Below are 22,642 nucleotides of genomic sequence, written 5' to 3' on the forward strand. Positions count from 1 at the left end.
ATTTTGCCCTGTACCTCAGATTTCCACAGTAATTTAAGCCTGCATACCTCAAGGCTGAATCAACACGTCCTTCAAGCATTCGGATGTCCCAGGTGAATTTCATATTGGGTCTGAAAACGCATAGTAGAGGGTATTGAAGATTCCCCTCAAGCATACCCATGTCTTTAATGCGACAATAAGGACCTTCAGCCTAAATTCCTTAAAATTCGAGGAATCCTCAAATTTCTATAAAAAGTGACTGTGTTCTATGCCCTCTAGCATTGCTGCATATATACTCTACGCATAAATGAGTTGCCTGGCTCATTGGCTAGCAGCAAATGTTTTTACACTGAAAAGTGTAATAGTAAATCTAGAAATCAGGTAATGCCAAGCCTCCAACCGTCAGCTTTTTCCTGAGATTTTTCCATGAAAGACTGATGCCCTTAGAGGCTCCTTTGAAACTGCTCACTTTACCATGAAACTTGCTGATATACTCTTTTAGAAAAAGTGAGGAGTATGCTGTTAAACAATAAGGTGACTTTAGGGAGAATCATCATTTTGACCTGATTGTCTCTGCTATAGATTGTTAACTGTAGACTATTTCATCTTCCCGAATCATATCTACTTCATGACTCACTTTTTTCAGATTTATCAGGGGAATATCCTCTAATTGATGTACTATTTGGATCCCCAGATACCTCATCTGATAGAAAGCATTCAGCAAACCACTCCTCATCTCCCATGATACAACTTCAGTTTTGTCCTTATGTTTTTTTGGTATCCTGAGATCTTACCAAACTCTACAGCGTTTCGACTACCTTAGATATTGAAGGAGTTGGATTACCAGTATATAGGAAGATGTCATCTGCATATGATGCCAATTTAACTTCAAAACCGGGAACACTGAATGGGATAATAGTGGAGATTGACCTAATCTGGTGGGTGAATGGTTCTATCTATGTTGAACAATAGCAGTGTGAGTGGGCAGACCTGTCTCCCAGAACCCGTGCAACCAGTACTTCAGATAGACTCTGCAGTGTTATAATCATTTTATGATTAAATCCAAACCTTTTAAGAGCTTCCCAGAAATAGGACCTATTAACGCTGTCAAAAGCCCTTCTGGAGTGAAGGGCAGCGACGGTTAAAGAAATACTCTGGGCACCAGCTGAATCCATGGCACCAATCAGTAGGTGAGTCAGTTTGTTTAGCTGTCACCCTGGGATGAAACCCCTCTGGTCAGGGTACATGATCATCCTAATTAAACCTGCCATCCTACTGGCCACTATTCCTGTCATAATCTCATATTCTGTGTTTAATAAAGATATTGGTCTGTAAAATTCTACTCTGGTTGGGTTATTGGCTGGCTTCAAAATCAACATAATGATACTTTGACCATGAGGGCAGGGGCTTCCCGCCTCAAGCTAGATTGTATTAAATAATACCTTCAACTCTTATACCATAGCATCTATCATAACCTTATAAAGGTCAGCCAAGAACCCATCGGGCCCATATGCCTTACCAACCTTTGGTTTCATGACCTGTCTCCATATTTCCTCCTCAGTGATATCTGAACACAAAGCGTGAAGCTGCGTCTTAGTTAAAGTCATGTGATCGCGATCAAACAGCCAGTTCTTGATCTTAATACTATCTACATCTGGATGTGTATTCTCTAAATAAGACAGACTTATATATTTCAAAACCTCCCTTCAATTTCATTATTGGTATTAAAGACCTTTGCTGTGTCAGAATCTACTAATGTGTGTATGGTGTTCCTAGTTCTATCAGTCATAATCTAGAAGTGATCTCTATATGGAAAATGCTGCATCTTGCTGGCTCTTCACCTATCTTGAATTTTCCTTGCCAGCCTCCATATTCCACTTGCACTTCCTCTAAAGGGGTCATTTCTAGGGGCACCTGATAGCTTTATCTACTTCCTCGTAATTCTAGCTGCCTCCTTCTGCTTTTGTGTTTCCACATTCTGCCTTGCTGTTAGATTACTTTTGTCCCCCTCAAGAAAACCTTAAGTGATTCCCAAATGATAGGCTGACTAGCTATTCCCTAATTTACCATAAAAAAAACTTGCCCATCTCCTCTAACATTTCTGATAATAAGCTCTCTGCCAAGAGCAGATCCCTTTTTAATGTTGACTTCCTCACGCGCGACCCTCCGAAGAGGTGCAGTTTTAAACATACCGAAGAGTGTTCAATAGTAAAGCTGGGTTATGGAAAGTTTAAAGCGTGATCTAAGAGGAAGTAATCGATCCCTGAATACTTTTAACTGTAGAAAGTAAACCAATTAGATTTAGCCTTCTTACTCCAAATATCTACTAACTTCAGGTCTCTCATTATATAATCTTAACTTGTGAACTTTTTTAGGGGGATTCATATATCTAGCTCTTGACGTTCTATCTAGCTCTTGATTTAGAACAATGTTAAATTCCACTCCCAGTAATATATTAATGGGAGCTTTCAATAAGTACTGTTTCAAAATCTCCAATGGTGCTGCATTGTCACATTGGAGACCATAATGTTCTGCAGAGAACAGTTATGTACTGCCGAACAGCAAAGTTGGCACTACCCATCTCTGAGTATCATCTCTATCATATTTTATAAGCTTGATCCCCAAATGCTTCCTAACAACAGAAGTTTGGAGAAGATTGCAGATCTTTTTGTTAGAAGCTCCATAAGGGACTGACACACTATGGTGGGTCAAGCACGCTTACTTCCACCGAGACCCGGCCTGACTTGCAGGTTCAACCCGCTGTAAAGCTCCGGAGCCCCAGACTTCCAGGATTTCACAGGGTGCTCCTGGAAAGGTAATCTGATGACCTTGCATCGGAATCGGCTTGCTGTGGAAGGTTGACCATCCTCGGAAGGAAAAAGCTCCAAAAAAGTGACAAAGTCTGAATGTAAAATGTTGACCGGGACTTCCTGCCCAGCATATCTGAGGAGGGCTCCAGGGATGTCCAATCCAAATTCAACTTTGGCCTGGAAGAAAATTTCCTTCCTGAAAAATTGTTTAAGTCCAAAGGTAGAATTCTTCACAAATTTCTCCTGTGACATGTATCCGAAGAGCCCTCCAGGGAGGTTGGATTGGATTGGTGACTTAGTCCCGCTGAAGAAACTCTTCAAGAAAAAGGCTAAGGGGCAGATTTATGGAAAGTGGCGTTGCACTGAGTGCAGCTCCACTTTCCCTGCGCCCCTTAGCACCCCTCTACCACCACCATATTTACATTGTATTTCAAATAAAGTGCACCATGCTGTGGGGTAAGGGACAATAGCGTAATTTAATGTGATACTATTGATGTACTCAGCAGGAGTAGTGCCAAAATCTTGGCGCTACTCCTGCAGGTAACATATGGGCCCATTCTAAATAATGGAAGTCCCCTTTTAAAGCCTGCTCTGAGCAGGTGTTAAAAGTGCCGTAAAAAATGGCGCAAGGAAATCTCATAGATTCCGTTGAGCCATTTTGTCACCCCCTAACGGGGGAACATCACCTTTGCATACGTTATGTCTGGCGCAGGCATCATGTAGTGCAAAGGGTTACAGAGTGGTGCAATGCATGCAGTGCGCCACTCTGTAAATATGGCGCTGGATTTCAGCCTCGTTGGGCCACATTAACGTGAAAAATAATGACGCTAATGTGGCGCAAGGTGGCAATAGGAGATTATAAATCTGCCCCTAAGTCTGAAGGAAAACTTTTGACCGAGGCCTCCCGCTTGCCGTAGCTGAGCAGGGTTCCTTCGGTGTCAGCCTCAAACTTTGACTTTGCCCCTGTCGAGTGCGACTAGATGACCAGATTGGCACTTTTAGTTTCTATGCGCTAGAAAACATTAATTCTTAAAAAATTCATATCTCTGGTTCCCCTTATCCTATTTTAATAGTTTTGGTGTAATTTTAAAGATAAAAAGATGATGTATTTCAATAAACTGGTGTTGAATTATTATTGTGCTCTGTATTTTACTTATTTACTGTTTTGTGATTTTTAAATGCTTTACACACTTGTCTCCTAAGTTAAGCCTTGTCGCTCATTGCCAGGCTATAAAGGGTTGAGCTGGGTTTAAATTATTGAGACCTAACTGGACCTATGTGGGGTTTAGTGGCCTATTGGTAGGTGTAGGTACTTACCTGCCCTTATCAATAATCCCATTTCTAACACTTCAAATAATTCTAACTATAACTTCTGAATTTCTCTAGTTTTGTGCGAGTAAATATTCAGAACCTAAGTATAAAGTCTCTGTAACCTTTGTTTTTTTAAGTGAATTTCCATGTTTTTTTTTGCATTTCCTAACTATAGCATCCTTGTAACCTTTGTTTTTTCATTGAATTTCTATGTGTTTTTGTAATGTATATTAATCTTCATTTCTATGTGACCATCCAGCCCCACCCTGCTCACAACCTTTGCCCATGCGGAGCAGGAGTTGGCCACAGGGCCTGTCTCTGTGTGTGTGCGAAAAAGTATGAGAGGGTGTCTCTGAGTGTGAGAGTAGGTGTGAGAATGTCTGTCTGGATGAGAGAGTGGGTGTGAGAGGGTCTCTGTGGGTGTGAGAGTGTCTGTCTGGATGTAAGTGTACTTTGTGAGAGGGTGTGAGAGTGTCTCTGTGAGTAGTTGTGTGAGAGTCTAAGTTGGTCTGTGAGTGGGTGCATGAGTGTCTGAATGGGTCTGTGAGTGAGTGTGTGAGTCTCTGAGTAGGTCTGTGATTGGGTGTGTGAGTCTTTGAGTGAGTATGTGAGTCAGTGCAAGGGGATGAGTGAGTGGATGTGTGGGTATCTAGGTGGATCTCTGAGTGGGCATATAAGTCGCTGAGTGTGACTGACTGTGTGCATGATTTTCTGAGTGGGTCTGTGAGTGAGTGTGTGAGTATCTGAGTGGATCTGTGAATGGGTGCATGAGGGTCTAAATGGGTTTGTAAGTGGGTGCGTAAGTGTCTGTGTGGGTCTATGAGTGGGTGTGTGAGTCTCTGAGTGGGTCTGTGAGTGGGTGCATGAGTGAGTGTATGATGTGTGTCTGTGAGTGCCTGTGTAGGTGTGTCAGTAGCTATGTGAGCAATTCTGCCACAAATGAACCTCACAGGCCCTTTTATCTGACAAGGGTCCACAGCTTTGCACAAAATATCTACCAAAGCGGAGTTCTTCTTGCCTCCTTGGGTAAATGTCCACTATGTATTTTACACTACAGCTATGTAATGGAGCACAAGGAAATGTCGCCAGTGACATTGTGTCAATTTTGGCAACATGATTATTCCTATTGCCTCTTTCTCTAGAATTCTGTGGTAACATGAATCCTCCTATAGAGAGGCCAACAAGATTACAAAGACTTAAATCTCCACCAAATAAGGGTCCTTCCTCTTATCTAAATGATGAAAGTGCTTCTTTGTGTTGTGGAGATGTCCTCATATTCCTTGGCATCAAAAATGTGCCATCAAAATTGGTGGGATATGCACGGGGGCCATTTGGTACGCTATCCCTTAAACCTTGGTAAAATGCGGTAAGACCTTTGCATACTACTAATGTTGACATGGCGGGGCCAACCAGACACAGCTTCCAGGGGATTTGCACATTTGTATACTCAAAGCAATTTGAAGGGAGAACCGTGTACTGTAGGGGAAGGGGGCAGCGCTGCTCCCCTCCCAGGCCAATTATGACGCTGTGAACCCCAACCCTAGGGCCCAGCCTTCCTTCAATAGGGGGGTGCAGCACGGCCCCCCTCCCTGCTCTGATTTGTGATTTATGGAAAACTCTTTTTCTATGGAAGCATAGTCCTAACTATATCTACCTAGTGGTGACCTCCACCTACTGCCTACATCTTTGGTGCCATTTGACAGATCTTCACGAAATTTCCCCCCAAAATAGTGTGCCAGTGACTCTTGTTACACATGGAAAGTTGCAGGTAATCTGTCAAGTGATCACTCATGCACCCACTCTTAGACCCTCACAGACATTCACGCAGCCTCACACAGAGACTCCCTAGCACAACTCCTCTCACACCCAGACACTCTCACAACCTCTCTAACACCCACATAATCCCTCTCACACCCACTTTCACACCCAGTCAGACACTGTCACACCCACTCTCACACCCAGAGACACCCTCTCACACCTATTCTCACACTCAGGGAGACAGGCCCTAAGGCCATATGCTGCATGGGGTTGGGTAGTTATGGAGGACTGGCCATGTCCCCTAGGTGCTCCCAGGGTACCCAGTGTGCAATCAGACCTCGGGGGAACCTCAGGGCCCCAGTCATCCCAATAAGCTCCCCTCCTCCTGCAGGAGCTGGCATTGCTAAACATGCAGCTCTCTGTGTGCAATAGCAAACATTTAGGGGGTCATTCCAACTTCGGCGGGCGGCGGAGGCCGCCCGCCAAAGTTCCCCCGCCAGAAGACCACACCGCGGTCAAAAGACCGCAGCGGTCATTCTGGCTTTCCCGCTGGGCTGGCGGGCGACCGCCAAAAGGCCGCCCGCCCGCCCAGCGGGAAAGCACCAGCAACGAAGATGCCGGCTCCGAATGGAGCCGGCGGAGTTGCTGGTGTGCGACGGGTGCAGTTACACCCGTCGCGATTTTCAGTGTCTCCCAAGCAGACACTGAAAATCAATGTGGGGCACTGTTAGGGGGCCCCTGCAGTGCCCATGCCAGTGGCATGGGCACTGCAGGGGCCCCCAGGGGCCCCACGACACCCGTTCCCGCCAGCCTGGTTCTGGCGGTGAAAACCGCCAGAACCAGGCTGGCGGGAAGGGGGTCGGAATCCCCATGGCGGCGCTGCTTGCAGCGCCGCCTTCGAGGATTCACATGGGCAGCAGGAAACCGGCGGGAAACCGGCGGGAAACCGCCGGCTTCCCTTTTCTGACCGCGGCTTTACCGCCGCAGTCAGAATTGCCTTTGATGCACCGCCAGCCTGTTGGCGGTGCATCCTCCAACCCCAGCCCTGGCGGTCCATGACCGCCAGGGTCGGAATGACCCCCTTAATCTCTTTCCCTGCCCGCATCAGGGCAGCGAAAGAGATTAAACCTCTGCTTCCAGCAGGCAGGACCACTTTGACACCTCTCTTCCATGGGAGGTGGAGTGTTTGCTCTGACTTTGCTGGAGCTGTCAAAGCTCCTGTCAAGTCAGTGCAAATAGCTATGTCCCAGAGAAGGGCATAGCAGGAGCCAGCCCTCCTCTAGTGTTTCTATTTAGCCCTGTATATGTGGTTGTCCCCAGAGCCGGAGGTCCATGACAGACCCCCTATCCTATTTTATTTTATCTCCGAAGAGGTGGTGTTCCTCAGCTCTGTGGGAGGCCATGCAAACACCCCCCCCATTCATTTCATATTTGGCCCCGGGGAGATGATGAACCCCAGGGCTACAGAGGAGGCCATATTGGCCTCCCCCACTGAAAATAAAAAATTTGCCCCAGGAAGGTGGCAGTCCTCAAGGCTGCGGGGGACATTCAGCACCACCAACATTCATTTCATATTAAACCTGGGGAGGTGGCAGTCCTTGGGGCTGTGGGGTAGGCAGTATGGGCCTCCCCCATTACAACTTAGTTTTTTGCCACATGGAGGTGGTGGTCCCCGGGGCAGCAGGGGGAGCTGCATGGGCGCCCGCATTCATTTCAGATTTAGCTCCAGGGAGGCTGCGGTCCCCAGGGCTTTGGGGGAGACCATGTAGGCCTCACCCATTGCTGCTTACTGTTTGCCCTGGGGAGATGGTAGTGCCCGGGGCATGGTGGGGACACACAGACCCCTGCATATTTCAGTCTCATCTCCCCATGGAGGTGGTGGTCCCCAAGGCTAATATAGGCCCTAGGAGAGGGCCCCATGCCACCCTCCTATTTTACATTTGCAGACGCTTCCAAGGTTTTTAAAAATGAAACTGCTTTTTAGCCCTGGCAGGGTCTGTGAGGTACTCCTAGACCAAGTCTAGGGACTCAGGGTGACCCTACCCTGGCCCCTTTTCTGTTTTTTTAAAACCATTTTCTGTGAGACTCAACTGAAGCCAATTCCCAAAATGGCTGCCGACATTTCTTTATTGAAGTGTTACTAGCCAATCAGATATCAGCATGAGGACAGTTGGATCCGTGGAGGATCTGAGTCCCTAGACAGCTATATTTTTTGCCTTTTAATGTCTCTAATACCACTGAACGGATTTACAACATATCACAACAGTGTGCTTTCTGAAACAAGAGCTAGCTTTCTGCCAAATTTGGTATAATTCCATTCAGTGGTTCAGTCTGTAGTCATGTTCAAAATCAGTATGGAAAAATATATGCGGGAAACGCGTTATGGGACCCCCCTTCTTCTCGCCACCCCAAAACTTTTCAGACAGTACCAAAACTTACTGAAGTATAAGTTTACAAAAAATTTTGAAGATTAATCAAACAGCACCAAAGTTATTGGCAAAACAAAACCCTATTCCTATGGAAATTAGGGCATACCTATAACGACCTACTGGGAACTGTCAGTAGGTAATATATATACATTCCTCCTGCCCTCCGTGATTCAGTGTACAATACTTACCAATATTTTGAACTTGGTTAGAGGGAGATTTAGAAAAAAAAAACTATGCAATTGCTTTTCTCCATTGACTTACTTTGGAAAAGAGGATATTGTAAGAAGGAGACAGGTAAACTAAAGCCCTTTTGGGCTTAAAAAGCTTCAGGAGTCTCCGGCCGAATTGGGCATGTTGGCATGTATGGTTGTACTGCAACTGCTTTTTCCTTCTATCCTCAGTAGTCTCTTATATGACCACAGCCTCCTTTGCCTGACCTGCATTGTTGGTTTGTTGCCCCTGCCCCTTTTCCCCTTCCCTCCATGGTCCATAGTGCTGCTACTGCCCCTCCCGCCTGCCAAGCATGGTCAACTTGTTGCTTCTGCACACTCCTACCTGCCCTCAATTATCCAAGTCTGTGCCCTTGACCTCTGCCTCCCCACAGTATTCTATTGAACAAGTACATTATTGGCATTCTATGTGTATTACAAACGTGTGGCACACCTGATATCATCTTGATGCTACCAAACTGTAATAACTAAAGCATTTCTTTTAGTAATTATAAAAGTGAGAGTGTCTTATTTCCATAGAAACTATGGTTAGTGCTGTAAAAAAAAAAAATGAGGAAATATTTTCTGAGTTCTCAAATAGCAACAAAGCACTATTAAATGATTTGCTATCTTTATGTTTTTTATCCAGTTGATCACTTGATTATATGTTACACTTAGGGAAGAGTTATTAGCGAAATAAAAAGTGCTTCCCTATTGAAACTAGGTCCTAAGTATAAGTACCTACTGGTGACTGCCAATAGGTAATACATATGTGTGTGTGTGTATATATATATATATATATATATATATATGTAAAACAACAGTTCCACTTGATTCTGACTGCATCCAAACAAGGCTGGTGCTGACCAAACATTTGTGGCCCCCGTTTATAATACAAAATAAATCTTTCAGCTACACGTTTCAACCCCGAAGGGTCTTCGTCAGGCCATGATGAAACCCTTTGGGGTTGAAACGAATAGCCAAATAAAGAATCAACATAGAGATGTAGACACGTTGGGTGCGACTCTTTCTTACAGCTTAAAAAAGAGCTGAAAGATTCATTTTATACATATATATGTATGTGCTAGCGCAGGTCTTTTAATTAAAATTATTAATGAGTGTTTATGTATTTTGAATAATAAATTGAGTACAAAATGCGCGTGTCAAAGCGGCACCAGATGCAATATAGCTGCTGGTTACTGTTGGTCCAGCAGTACCTTTGCTTGCGCAAAGGAAACAGATTACAGGAGAACAGGGTGAAATGTCACAAAGCCTCGTAAGGAGGGGGGTGAGAGAGCATGTGCAGGTGGTTTCATCTATGGGTCAGACCTTTGATGGCTTTAGGCCATTAATGGACCTTAGTCCACTTGTTGCACTTCCAGATGCTTTAAATGACCTGAGTGTAAGTCAGAGCTTGAAGCTTTTGACACTGCAAACTCCAGGTGCAGTGGTTCAACAGGGGCCATTGTCGAACGCAAGTAATGTTTCATTACGAGGATTGGCAGCACAGCAGTTAAATGAGTGGTTAGATAGTCTGAATACCCCAATAAACACATCCAAGTGTGAAGAGCAAATTGATTGCGTAAGGCTGGCTACTGAAATGACTGAACTGGTTGAGGGATCAAATGGAGTGAATAGGTTAGAATCCTATACCGAAGAAAAGCTGAGATATTTATGTCCGAGAATTACGAAAGAAGTGGGCAAGATAAATCAGAAATTGGCAGATTTGGCAGAGAAGCATGACATAGAAATTGAGAAAGAAATTCGATTTTGAGACAAAAGATTTCGAACACATGAGGTCAGCTGGGATGAAAGCACATCTTAAAGAACTATTGCAGAGTGCTCAGATTTGAGGAGCATTAGAAAAGTGGGAAGGTAGATGGGCAAATAGAAATGAGATTCACAAGTAAGGTTTGAAAGTGTTCAGAAGGAAAAGGATCAAGTAAAATGTTTACCAATGAGGGAAATTCCAGGAGGGCAATTTGTTCATGTTCCTTGACACAGAAGTGATATTCTGTCATTCACAAATGATTATCCAAAGCTGAGGGAGAAACCGGTTGAATGGTATCAGCAGACAGATAGATTTGTGAAGTTTTCAAAATGTCTACGGGAAGACATGAATACTCTGTTGGCGATAGTAGTGCCAGCTGATTGGGTTGAAGACAAGAATCTCGCCTAAAAATGTTGACTGGCAGAAAATTGACAGGACAGTGCAAGAGGTAAAAGTGTTGATACATGTGTACTGTGAGAGGTTGTTGAAAGCGTTCCAGGAGTACACTAGCAATGAAGCGATTGAGCCGAAAGACATGCTACACTTTGTGTTCAGGTTCACGGAAGGATTGAGACCTGAAATAGGTCAGATGATTAAGAGTAATTTGATTTGTTGGCAAGCAAAAACTATTAATGAGGTGTTGCAGTATGCGAAATACTGTAGTGATGAAATTGAGTTAAAATAGAAAAAGCTGAAGGAAAAAGCAATGGTGATGCAAATTAGGGCAGCTCAGACCGGATTGCAGGGAGCTTTAGTGCGGCAGATGCCGCAGCAGCAGGGAACTGTGATGTTCCAATCTCAGGTGAGAGGTAGAGGTTGTGGAGCTAATATTAATCATGGTCCAGATTTGAATATGATAGTGGTTCAAAATGATGTGCAAGGGATGAAAAAAATGTTACTGTGTCATCTTTGTGGAAACGTGGGACACTGGAAGCGGGAGTGTCCGATGATGGTGTAAGTTGGTGTTGTTCAGCAAAGTGGTGATGCCAATACATTTCAAACTGTTAAAGTTCCAAGAATGAGAGGACTCAATCTGAATTTCCAGAGTAACATCAATCAAGTGCAAAATTTTCAACCCGTGCAGCAGGTGCAACTGCCTAGTGCGCAAATGACACAGTTGCAACCAATGCAGCAGCAGATTCCTATGGTACGTAGACAGCAAATGCAGATACCTCAAGCCCCGATAAACATCAACAGATGATGCTTACTCAGCAGGTCAGAGACAAGATAGAAGTAGTGACACAGTGCACCAATTTCCATTACATAGTGAGAATGAAATAAAAGACGAATGGATGTGTGAAAGTTCAGATGAGGAGCCATGCATGCTTGCAGTGTCCCTAGAAGTAGATTAGAGAGGACCTTTTGTGAAACGAAGGGTGATGGGTCATAGGGTCTTATTTCTGGTGGACACAGGAGCTACGCGCTCTACAGTAAGAAGTGCAGAAGTTCTGAACTTACCTCTTTCAGGCAGGAAAGTTCAGGTTGTAGGGGTAGGCGTAGCGAATAGACAGTTGATAAATCCGATCACAGATCCAGTTCAGGTTGAGATTGGCAATTTTCAGGGATTGCATAAGTTTGTAGTCTGTGATTCAAGTCCAGTATCTCTACTGGGAAGGGACTTGTTGTGCAAGACCAGATGTTCAATTAATTGTTCAAATGCTGGGATAGAGATTCAAATGAATAGTGATGACAAGGAAGAACAAAATCCTGAAACTGAGAATAAAACCACTAATATGAGTACCCGTTGATTGAGTTTTTCCCAATGTTTACTGTGAAAGAATTACCTGAAGACGTGCAGGGAACAGTGCAGGAAAATGTGTGGGACCTGACAGGTAAAGAAGTGGGTTTGATTAATAAGGGAGTGGAGCCGATTAAGATCACTTTGAAGCCGAATGCAGTGATTCCGCAGCTTTCACAGTATAACATGGCACAAGATGGTCTGATGAAAGTGGCACAGATAATTGGGGATTTTCTGAAACAAGGGGTTTTGAAGGAAGTGTTGAGCAATCCATGTAATTCTCCAATAATGGGCTTGAAGAAACCTTGTGGGAAAGTACGAACTGTGCAAGATTTGCGAAAAGTGAATGACATGGTGGTCAAGTGTTGTCCTGTGGTGCCAAACCCAGCAGTGATATTATTTCAAATTCCATGCGATGCAGAATGGTTTCCAGTGGTTGATTTGTCACAAGCTTTCTTTTCTGTGCCTCTTCATGAGGATAGTCAGTTTCTTTTTAGTTTCAAATTCCTAGTCCATTCATATTGTTTTGTCATGAACGTAATGCTTGTTCTTTGTCTGTCTTGACACAGATCCATGGAGGTGCTTATTGCCCAGTAGTATTTTCCTGCTACCTTGGGCCCATTTGCAGTAGCCTTACCAGGTTGTTTGCATGCAGTTGCTGCAGTTGGTCAAAGCCTTGCACAGTGTGAGGGAGTAGTGATGGGATACCCTCTGACAGTAGTGGTACCTCACTCTGTTGAGATATTACTGACAAGGATGAAAACACAGTATTTGGCTGGTGCCAGACTGACACAGTATGAGACAAGCATTCTAGGAGCTCCAAATGTAACATTGAAAAGATGTACAGTGCTATACCCGGCAACTTTACTTCCAAGTGGTACTATTGAAATTGAAAAGGAAGAAGACATTGAGCATATTTGTCTTGAGTTAACTGAGTTGTGCACAAAACCCAGACCTGATATCAGAGATACCTGATTGGAAGAAAATGACCAAAATGTCTTTGTTGATGGCTCATGTCTCAGAGATGGTACAGGAACATTGAGAGCAGGATATGCTGTGTGCACAATTACAAATACATTAGAATCTTCCTCACTTCGAGGTGTATATTCTGCACAAGGAGAAGAATTGGTAGCTCTTACTAGAGCATGCCACGTATCTGCAAGATTGAGAGTTACTATCTACACAGATAGCCAATATGGATTTGGAATCGTCCATGATTTTCGTCAGTTGTGGTCACAATGAGGTTTCCTAACCTCTACTGATGAACCAGTAAGAAATGGTGACAGAATAAAAGAGTTGCTGTATGCAATACAGTTACCGGAAGAAATTGCCGTGGTGAAATGCAGTGCACATCTAAATTCACGAGACTACATCTCACTAGGAAATGGATATGCAGATCAAGTTGTAAGGTTTTGCAAATTGAAGCCTAAATCGTTCAAAGACAAGTGGGAACTGCTGTCAGAAGAAGATAATACATGTACAAGTTTTTCATTGAAAGTGATTGATACTTTGGAAGAGTTGAAATCACTGCAAAATAATGTTGACAAAGAGGAGAAATGACTTTGATCCAAACTAAAATGTGTTCAAAGGCCTGATGAGATATGGGTTTCTGAGGAAGGTCAGATGGTCCTGCCAAATAGTTTATTGTCGCAAATGGTCAGGTATTACCATGGTCAGGCACACATTGGAAGGAATGCCATCATATGTCTGTTTAAAATTGACTGGTTCAATCCTACGTTTAGGCAGGCAGCAGAAGCGGTATCTCATCGCTGTATAATCTGGCAGCAGCTATATGTGGGAAAAGGGACAGTGGTGAATTTGAGCCACATTGGAAGAGCAGGAGGTCCATTCAGCAGAATGCAATTAGATTTCATTGAGATGTCTGCGTGTGGAGGTTTGAAGTATGTGTTGGTTATTGTATGCATTTTTAGTCACTGGATTGAAGCTTACCCCACAAGAAGGAATGACAGTCTCATAGTAGAAAAGTTGTTGCTTAGGGAGTTGATACCACGTTTCGGGTTTCCGATCTCTTTGGAGTCCGATAGGGGAAGTCACTTCAACAACAAGGTGACTAAACTCTTATGTGCAGCACTAAGCATTGAACAGAAGTTGCATTGTAGCTACCGCTCTGAAGCATCAGGACTAGTGGAACAGATGAATGGTACTTTGAAATCCAGAACAGCTAAGATGTGTGCAGCCATGAATCTGAAATGGCCAGAAGCATTGCCTTTGGTGTTGAAGACAGGGCTATCGTCCCACGAGATCCTCATGGGCAGAGCAATGAGATTACCAGCAGTTCAAGCAAAAGCACTTGTAAACATTACAGATGATATGATGTTGGACTACTGCAAGGGTCTGGCTGATGTTGTTCGCTCTTTCTCTAAGCAGGTGAAGGCTACTACCCTGCCACCCATCCATGATCCAGGGCACAATCTGAGAGCCGGTGACGGGGTCATTGTTCAAAAACATGTGTGCAAGACGTGTTTAGAGCCACACTGGAGAGGGCCTTACCAGGTGGTCTTAACAACTACGATAGCTGTGAAGTGTGCAGGACTCCCGAACTGGATTCACACGAGTCATACAAAGAAGGTGGCATGTCCACTGGATCATGAAAAGCGTTTTTGAGAGCACCAACAACAGTGAAACAGGTTGTCGCACCTGAGCCAGAAAAAGAACCAAGAGAGCCTGAAATTCAACAGGAGCTTATGGAAGATGGTTCTATTACCCCTGTAAGAGATGAAAGCAAAGAATTACATGAGGGTGCAGAAAAAACAATCTCCACGGATACAGCAGGAGAGCGTAGCTCAGCAGGGGTTCTCCCAGAAGCAGACAGTGCTGAAAAGTAGACAGACCGAGTGTCAGACCAAGAAGGAGAGGGAGTTGAGATGGATCAAAGTCAAGGTGATCTGACTCCTCCTGAGCCTGTTGCAGGTCCATCAAAAAAAAAAAAACACCACAGAAAAGGCGAAGAGTCCAATCTTGAAAAGAATATTAGAAGCAGGATTGAGAAAAGGAGATAATTGGCCTGAATCATAAGTAGAGAAAAGAAAGGAAGTGTTCATAAATGAAACAATAGAGGAAGAAGTAGATATTACGAGGAAAGAAGAATTGAGTGAAGGAGAAATAAGTGGTGATCAAAAGTTGAAAAGGAAGAGAATAGCAAGTCGGCGTTATGCAGGTCCTGAATGGGCGTATGCAACTACTAATAAATAGCAACACAAGTTTATGTCTTTTTGCTTTGATAGAGAGGTTCCTAATCAGTACTTTGATGTAACCTGAAGGTGAACAAGAAGCTGAATTGTTGAACCCATCTGAAATACTTAAAGAGACTGTTGAAAATAAACCAGAAAAGACATTGATAACCTGATTTGACATTAAAAACCAGGATGTGACAAGCTGCTAATCGACTTTGACAAAGGAAAAGGGTTCCTGAATATGAGACTGAACTGTGAGAGAAAAAGTTTTCCTTATTTTTTGTTTTACTGCACTTATATAAGAGTTGCTTCTGCTTTCTGATTCTTTACAGATCATGGATGAGTTAAATTATCAAGTTAGGGATGTTAGGCGCTGTAAATATATGAGCATTGGATTGGCGATTATGTGTGGGATTTTGTTTATTGTATTGATTGTGGGTATGTCTGTTTTTGATGCAAAAGGAGCCAATCAAATTTCCGCTCCTGAAACTACTACACTAACTGCTTTAAAGAGGTTTAAGTTAGATGAGAAGTATTTGCATGACTATTCTAATGCTCAAGGAGAGCTTTCTTCTAATGTCTTTCATCGCTTGTTGAGTGAATATGTTGAGATGATGGATGTAAGGGATTGTCTTGTGTGTATGCAAATTCCTTCGTTAGTAGAGGAAGGAGTTACGTACCACAGTCTTCCCCTAACCCATGGAATAATCTGTAGTCTGCTACTAACAAGGTTTTATAATCAGGAGTATATACAGTATTTTTATTCTAACCACGATTTGGTGTTTTTGTTTGTTCCTATTATTAGGTAATTGAGTAGAGTAGCTAAGGATCATGATATAGTATTAGTTAGATATTTCTTTGAGCCTTACCTAACATTTGGAACTGCTTACATGCATAAAAATAACCTCACATGTTTGCTTACTCCTTTAGAGAAGAGCTTTATAGAGCATACTGATGACAGGAGAAAAGCACTAAAGGAGAAATTAGAAAAAGGCTTAGAGAGAAGGACTTACAAGAATGATTATGCTTACACTGCAATTAAGACTCAAGTGAAATTAGCTTTAGATGCATTACATGTAGGGAAGCTTTGTATATACAGGCCACAATCACACACTGACACTTTATTTGTGGGAACGAGTGATTGTAGGCATGTGTTTTTGTTTCAGAGTGAATGGACTTTTATGTTGAATGGTCAAGTGAAATTAGCTTTAGATGCATTACATGTAGGGAAGCTTTGTATATACAGGCCACAATCACACACTGACACTTTATTTGTGGGAACGAGTTAATGTAGGCATGTGTTTTTGTTTCAGAGTGAATGGACTTTTATGTTGAATGGTCAGGACCCTGCGATTCCTGGTATCAATTATATTTGTGGACTTAATGCTTATAACCGTCTTCCAAGAGGATGGTATGGAACATGTTAGTCGGGGATAGTTTTCCCAAAGATTTATCAGATAGTTGACTTAAAGAAATTTCCAAAATTGACTGAATTACATCATAAGCGACAGAGGAGGCAATCCTCTTCTGCAGTTGTGGGAGATATATTTGGTGTGGTGATTCCTTCCTTAGGAGTCATCCTGAATTCAATCAAGATACGAAAGTTGTCTACTATTGTGGATAACATGTTGACAAATTTTACAGGGGCAATACTCCTGATAGATGCAGAATTAGCTGCGGATAGAGCTATGACGCTTCAGAATCTCCTTGCTTTCGACATCCTTCTAGGGTAGGACGGCGAGGTCTTTAAAATGATTACGTCTAGGCATTGCTGTTCTTCTATACCTAACAATAGTAAAGATATAAGAGACTTTGGGCCAGATGTATCAAAAAAAAAAATTGCATTTCTTAAATAGCGAATTTTAAGAAATCGCTATTTAAGAAATGCAAAATGGTATGTATGATCTTTGCGATTCGGTAATAGCGATTTCTTAAAATTCGCAAATGCTATTACCGAATCGCAAATAGAGAATCCAACTCCATTTGCACCTATGGGTCTGCTGCGAATGGTTTTGCATTTCCTAAATTGCAAATTCCAGTTAGGAATTCACAATTTAGAAAATGCAAATCCCAGGGTGCTGGGGGCCTAAGGCCCCCTCTGCTGCACCCCAAAAATATTTTTACGGACATGTGAAGCACAGTAACATTTGGAATGGGAATTATTAAAAATCATACAGGGAATATTAATTGTGATTGCTTGCATATTAGGATTATGGGGTGCATGTAAATTATGTAAAAAAATTAAATTGAAAAGGTCTAAAAATAATCAGAGGAAGGAAGAACAAAACAAGGAAAGAATTTATAGGGAAGATTTGAGAAGGAGACAAAATACTGAAGAAATTGAGTTATAAAAATGTTAATGGTAAAAGTAGTGTGATAACATATTTAGTCATCAGAGGAGGGATTGCTAACGCAGATATGTTAATTAGAGATATTAATGAGTGTTTATGCATTTTGAGTAATACAAAATTTAGAAATAAATAATGTAGAAGAATGATGAACATGTTTGAAAATGTGCCCTTGGAGAGCGATCATCAAGATTCACAAATGTACTAATAAAATGAAAAACATGTATGAAATGTAGAAGATGTATTAAAGCAATGTAGTAGTATGTCATATTGAGATATATAACGTGTGTTTTGCATTATATTGTAGAATTAACTTAGCCGAAGTTGTGGCCTGGTTTTGCCAGGCCTCGTGCAGAAGCTGAATTATTAGCGCAATGTACAGAAGCTAATGTCCTAAACTGATCATGAACTGCTCGTTGTTTAATAAAACTGCTTAGTTAAAATTCGCTGCGAGGAACCGACGAACAGGAGATGATGGAGAAAAAGATGTATCCAAATCGATGTAAAGTAGACGGGATGTACTTTCCCAGGACTCGAACAATGGAGACCCTAACTGGAGAAGAAGAAGCAACATTTTTGATACCTGACAAGCCGGATGATAAGGACATCGTACACTGAACCAATCGACACCTTGAGAACTGTGTAATATTAGAATTCATAGATTTCAAAACTAAGATCATTGGATAGAGTCATAACTGGTGATTAACTGACCAATTAGGAATTGGGAGATAGTCTGGGTGACTTTGATATAATGACAAGACAAAAGGGGAGAAGAGAGATGTTAGGAGCAGATGTCGGAGGAGAGACATTATTCCTAAATTTATGCAATATTGGGGAAGAAGAGAATCAAGGTTCTTCCATTGAGCTCAAGCTCTTGGGAGCCTGATGTGATGCTGATCGATTGATGACCTGAAGACTAAGTCTGACTTTGTTGCTGATCCATACTGTGGATATTTAGCTATGACAATGTGACTGATTGACTTTTTGTGCCTTTTCTTTCTAGGTACCAACTGCGCTGTCTAAATAGTTTTTTCCTGAGCTAAATGTTTTTCCAAATTCATGTTCTAAACTGTTTTCGCATGAAGGGCTAGTGCTAATGCTAATGCTAATGCTAATCTGGGTTAGGTAGGTTCTTTTCCTCAGATGTTGACATATACGGTGACAAATAATTGACGGACTGATTTGCTGAACTCTGCTATTCATGTTAACACATTCATTGTTATTGGCTTATGTTGAGGCATTGGAATGCATGTTTTTTTCAAGTTCTGATGAGATTATGTTAATGGTGGTCACATATGAATTAATTTTGAGTGATTCTGAATAAAGTTTGACTTAACCTCATGACTTAGTATTGTAACTAACAGGTAAATAAAATTGCTAAAAAGTATATTGAGTTGTGGTTTTTCATGAATGTTGATGTATTAACTACTGTCTAATGTTTTTGCTTATTGGTTTGTGTATTGATTATTGAGGCATATCGGTTACATCGTAGCTAGGATACTCCATGCGAATCAAAAGGTTCATCGACCTTTACGTGTCCCCTTATAAGTTTAGTTATTAAGGACCGGCACATTAGTATTAGGACGTTCTGTCCTCTAGTTGTGGAATGTTCTAAGAGCCTTATTGCCCCCTGTAGCTGGGCTATAAGGACATTAAAGTCCTGTTCCCTTTTTTAATGCTGAAGCAGGCCTTTAATGGCCGGTATAGCCTGCTATGGTGTGTCACGAGGACTCTTATTCTCTAACGAGACTGCTGTATTTGAAGCAGCAGCATCTCTGCATTGTAGGTGACTGAGTCAATCCACACCAGCTAGCAGCTGTCGGCCCAACCCTCCCAGCTTACAAGCAGCACCTCACCAAAACCTGACCAGTAAAGGTGGTTTGTGCCAGCCTTGCATGGAACTCTGAAAACTCCTCAGGGAAAATCATGGTGAAACATGGCTTACCCTTTTCTCTCAATATACAAGTGTCTCACACACACATAGGCAAGGAAATAGATGCAGAACAGTTTTCAATACAATTATTTAAAAGATTGTATCCTAGGATAAAATGCATGAGCTGCAACAATTAGGATACTGCAAAAATTAGAGATTAAATATTAACAACCCCAACATATTGTCATAACATGCGTATACAATTCCTACCTAAAAGCCTAATCTCTAGCCCCTGTGCGAGAGCATGGTGATGTGAGCCAAATCTGACAGTGTAGTGTACATGGCAAGCACACCCCCCAGTTACCTTGGTACAAGGTCAGGCTGCCAGTCTCCAGATCAGGAACCATAGAGACACAAAGGCTGAGGTCTACTGAAAACCGGCATGCAGCATGGATAGAAATTCTGGCTGGAACCCCACTTAATGTCCTTTGTCCTACACAATGTTTTTATAGGGGACATCTTTATGTTCAAGCACACAAGCCTGATGCAGGTTTGTACCTAAAGATTGCACTGTTTACACAGTCTTGGGGCCAGCAAAACAAAATATTATTCCTTGTGCCTCAGGTTCTGTTCTTGAAATGCCGAGGAAAGAACATAATGCAAAGTATGTCATCCATAGCACTGATAATGACGCTTTCGCAGAATCACAGCTGAACATGAAATTAAAACACTGCCACTAAAAGAAGCAATAATAAAATGAGGCTATAATTTATTGGGGCTCAAGTTGTGTAGTTATCCTTGGACCTCTTTTTGCCAAATTGTATTTGTGTAGAGAGCACTGTTTTGCTGCCATGTTCTTCAGATAAACTCATGGTTTCAACTTCTTCTTAAAGTCAAGGTCTTCATTTTCTATCAGTCAAGATTGTCTGAGACTTTCATGTAGATTTGTGTGTTGTTGGTCTGGGTATGTTTTTATTAACTAATAAATTGAATTGATAGTTATGTATATTTTGATAGATATGAATTGGATTTAGGAGTACAGTGCTTAAGAAGTCAAGTAAATCGTCCAAGATGAGTGTCTAGGTCTGGTGATTGAGGCTATTGAAAGTGGTAGAGAGGTTGAGCACGGGTTTGTGGCAGCAAGTTGCTTTTGATGAGGAGATTACTGGAAACTACTTGAATGATTGTAGTTTTTGCATTTCAGCATTTGGATATGGATAGCCATACTAAATATGATAAATGATGGTTAGAGTTTCCCCCTGTTAGAACTGATGTGTTTTATCTCTCTTTGCTGTTTTGCCAAATAAACCAGTCTTGAAAGCCATTGAATCTGCAGTCTCTGCAGTAGAATGTATTGTTAATGATGTGAAATAGAGCTTTTACACTATGTGTTTTGCCATGTCTGGTGTACAATTCCATCTACACAATATTAGCCACAATATGAAAGGCAATCAAAACATGTTTGTTTTATTTCTTATTCTTTCCACCTGTTCAATGTGGCATACTTTAAAACCAACCAAATATAATTTACAACACATTCTTTATTACAAATACCTTTTCTCGATAACCTGTTTTAATGAGCAGAGCTAAAACACGCCATCATTTGCATATGTAAGTCACACCTATGTATGCATAGACTAACATCTGCAAACGTAAATCACTATTGATCAAGATTAGGAAAGGGCATGAGCTCATCATGGAGTTCCTGATGTCCAGGTGCAACCCCCTTTCTCAACCAGCCACAAACCTTCACAAATATGCTGGGTTCCACTGTCCTCCACAGTATAACTCCCATTCTAACCTTTGTAACTCACGCTTAAGGATATCATGTGAGTAAATAGCTTCTAGTGAAGACCTCTCCGCTCTGGCATGCTGTCTCCAGTTCATCAGCGAGATGCCTAGGTTTGCAGCATCAGCCTCTGTATTAACCCAGCTTCATCTCTACCAGAGGTGACTGATCCACAGTCCTATGCTATGTCAACCAAAGATTTTCAAGGAAGGCATTGCATCAACTGCTGCACTGCAATCACAACCTCAGGGCCTGTAACTTCAGTCTCCTGCTGTTGAAGAAAGGTGTGGGGCTCCTCCAACCTGATTTCCTCAGATTTGCCTTTCATGCCTTCAACCACGACTGTCTCTCTCTTCCAATGCATTCTCCTTCCGATCCCCTCTGCATTCATTCCACTCTGTTCAACCGACTGCCTGAATTCCGCCCCAGACTTTTGTATGTTTCCCTTCTCTGGGGAGTATTTGAATGCTTAAACCTGGCCATGTTACGGCTACATACATGCACCACTGCTACAAATCAATGCTTCCAGATCCAGACACTTTTACCACAATCCCCTACCCCTGCACTGATGCCAATCACTTGTGAGGGTCTCAATGCACATTTTCAAAAGCCCACCAGCCCCCTTTATTGGCCGCCCTGAACCAGCTGCTCTTTTTATCAGTAAATGCCAGAAGCAAAACAAGTATTGCCTCTCGCCACCATGAGGCAGCCATCACACCATAGTTTCCCTGCTCACTGGGTTGAATGGAAATTAGCTCCCCTTAACTGTAGTGAATTTGGTTTCTACACCTATTTTGCCATTCCTCCAAGTACATATGTACCCACTAGGCTAATATACCATTCTCTCATCATAATAGGGAAAACATTGTGTTGACAGCAAGCCTGTCTCGGTCTATATGTGACCACAGATTTTATTGTAATTGTTTGTTATTGCAATATATCTTCAGATTTTTCCTCTTTATTTAGTGAATTCAGCTTTATTCTTACCTTATCAGAATTCTTTCTCCCTAGGATGGATAACAATTTGCTGCTATTGGCAGACTGTAATCTTAATCCATAATTATCTTAGACTCTGTAAACCCCAGATACTCTGCTTCATAATGTGGTGCCACCCATAGTATCACTGATCTCATACATATTAGTGGTGGCTTTTATCTAAAATACTAAGCATCTTCCCCGTTGAACAGCATCAAAATAAACAAGCATTTGCAATGCAATTGGTCTCATATTTGCTTGAGTTAGAGCTATTAGCGTTGTAAACTCCTAACTGGACTTTTCTTGCCACATAAACTGAAAATGAATAGTAAAAAAGTTTCACATAAGCAAGCTGATGGCTGCCATGAGTGTGAAGCAGACTCACAAAAGGAAACAGAAGTTCGCTTGCAGTGAAATGTATTAGCAAAAGTGCAATTATCCATGTAACTGGCAAAAGT

The sequence above is a fragment of the Pleurodeles waltl genome, chromosome 4_1 (genome assembly GCF_031143425.1).
Source record: "Pleurodeles waltl isolate 20211129_DDA chromosome 4_1, aPleWal1.hap1.20221129, whole genome shotgun sequence".
Taxonomy (NCBI): Eukaryota; Metazoa; Chordata; class Amphibia; order Caudata; family Salamandridae; genus Pleurodeles; species Pleurodeles waltl.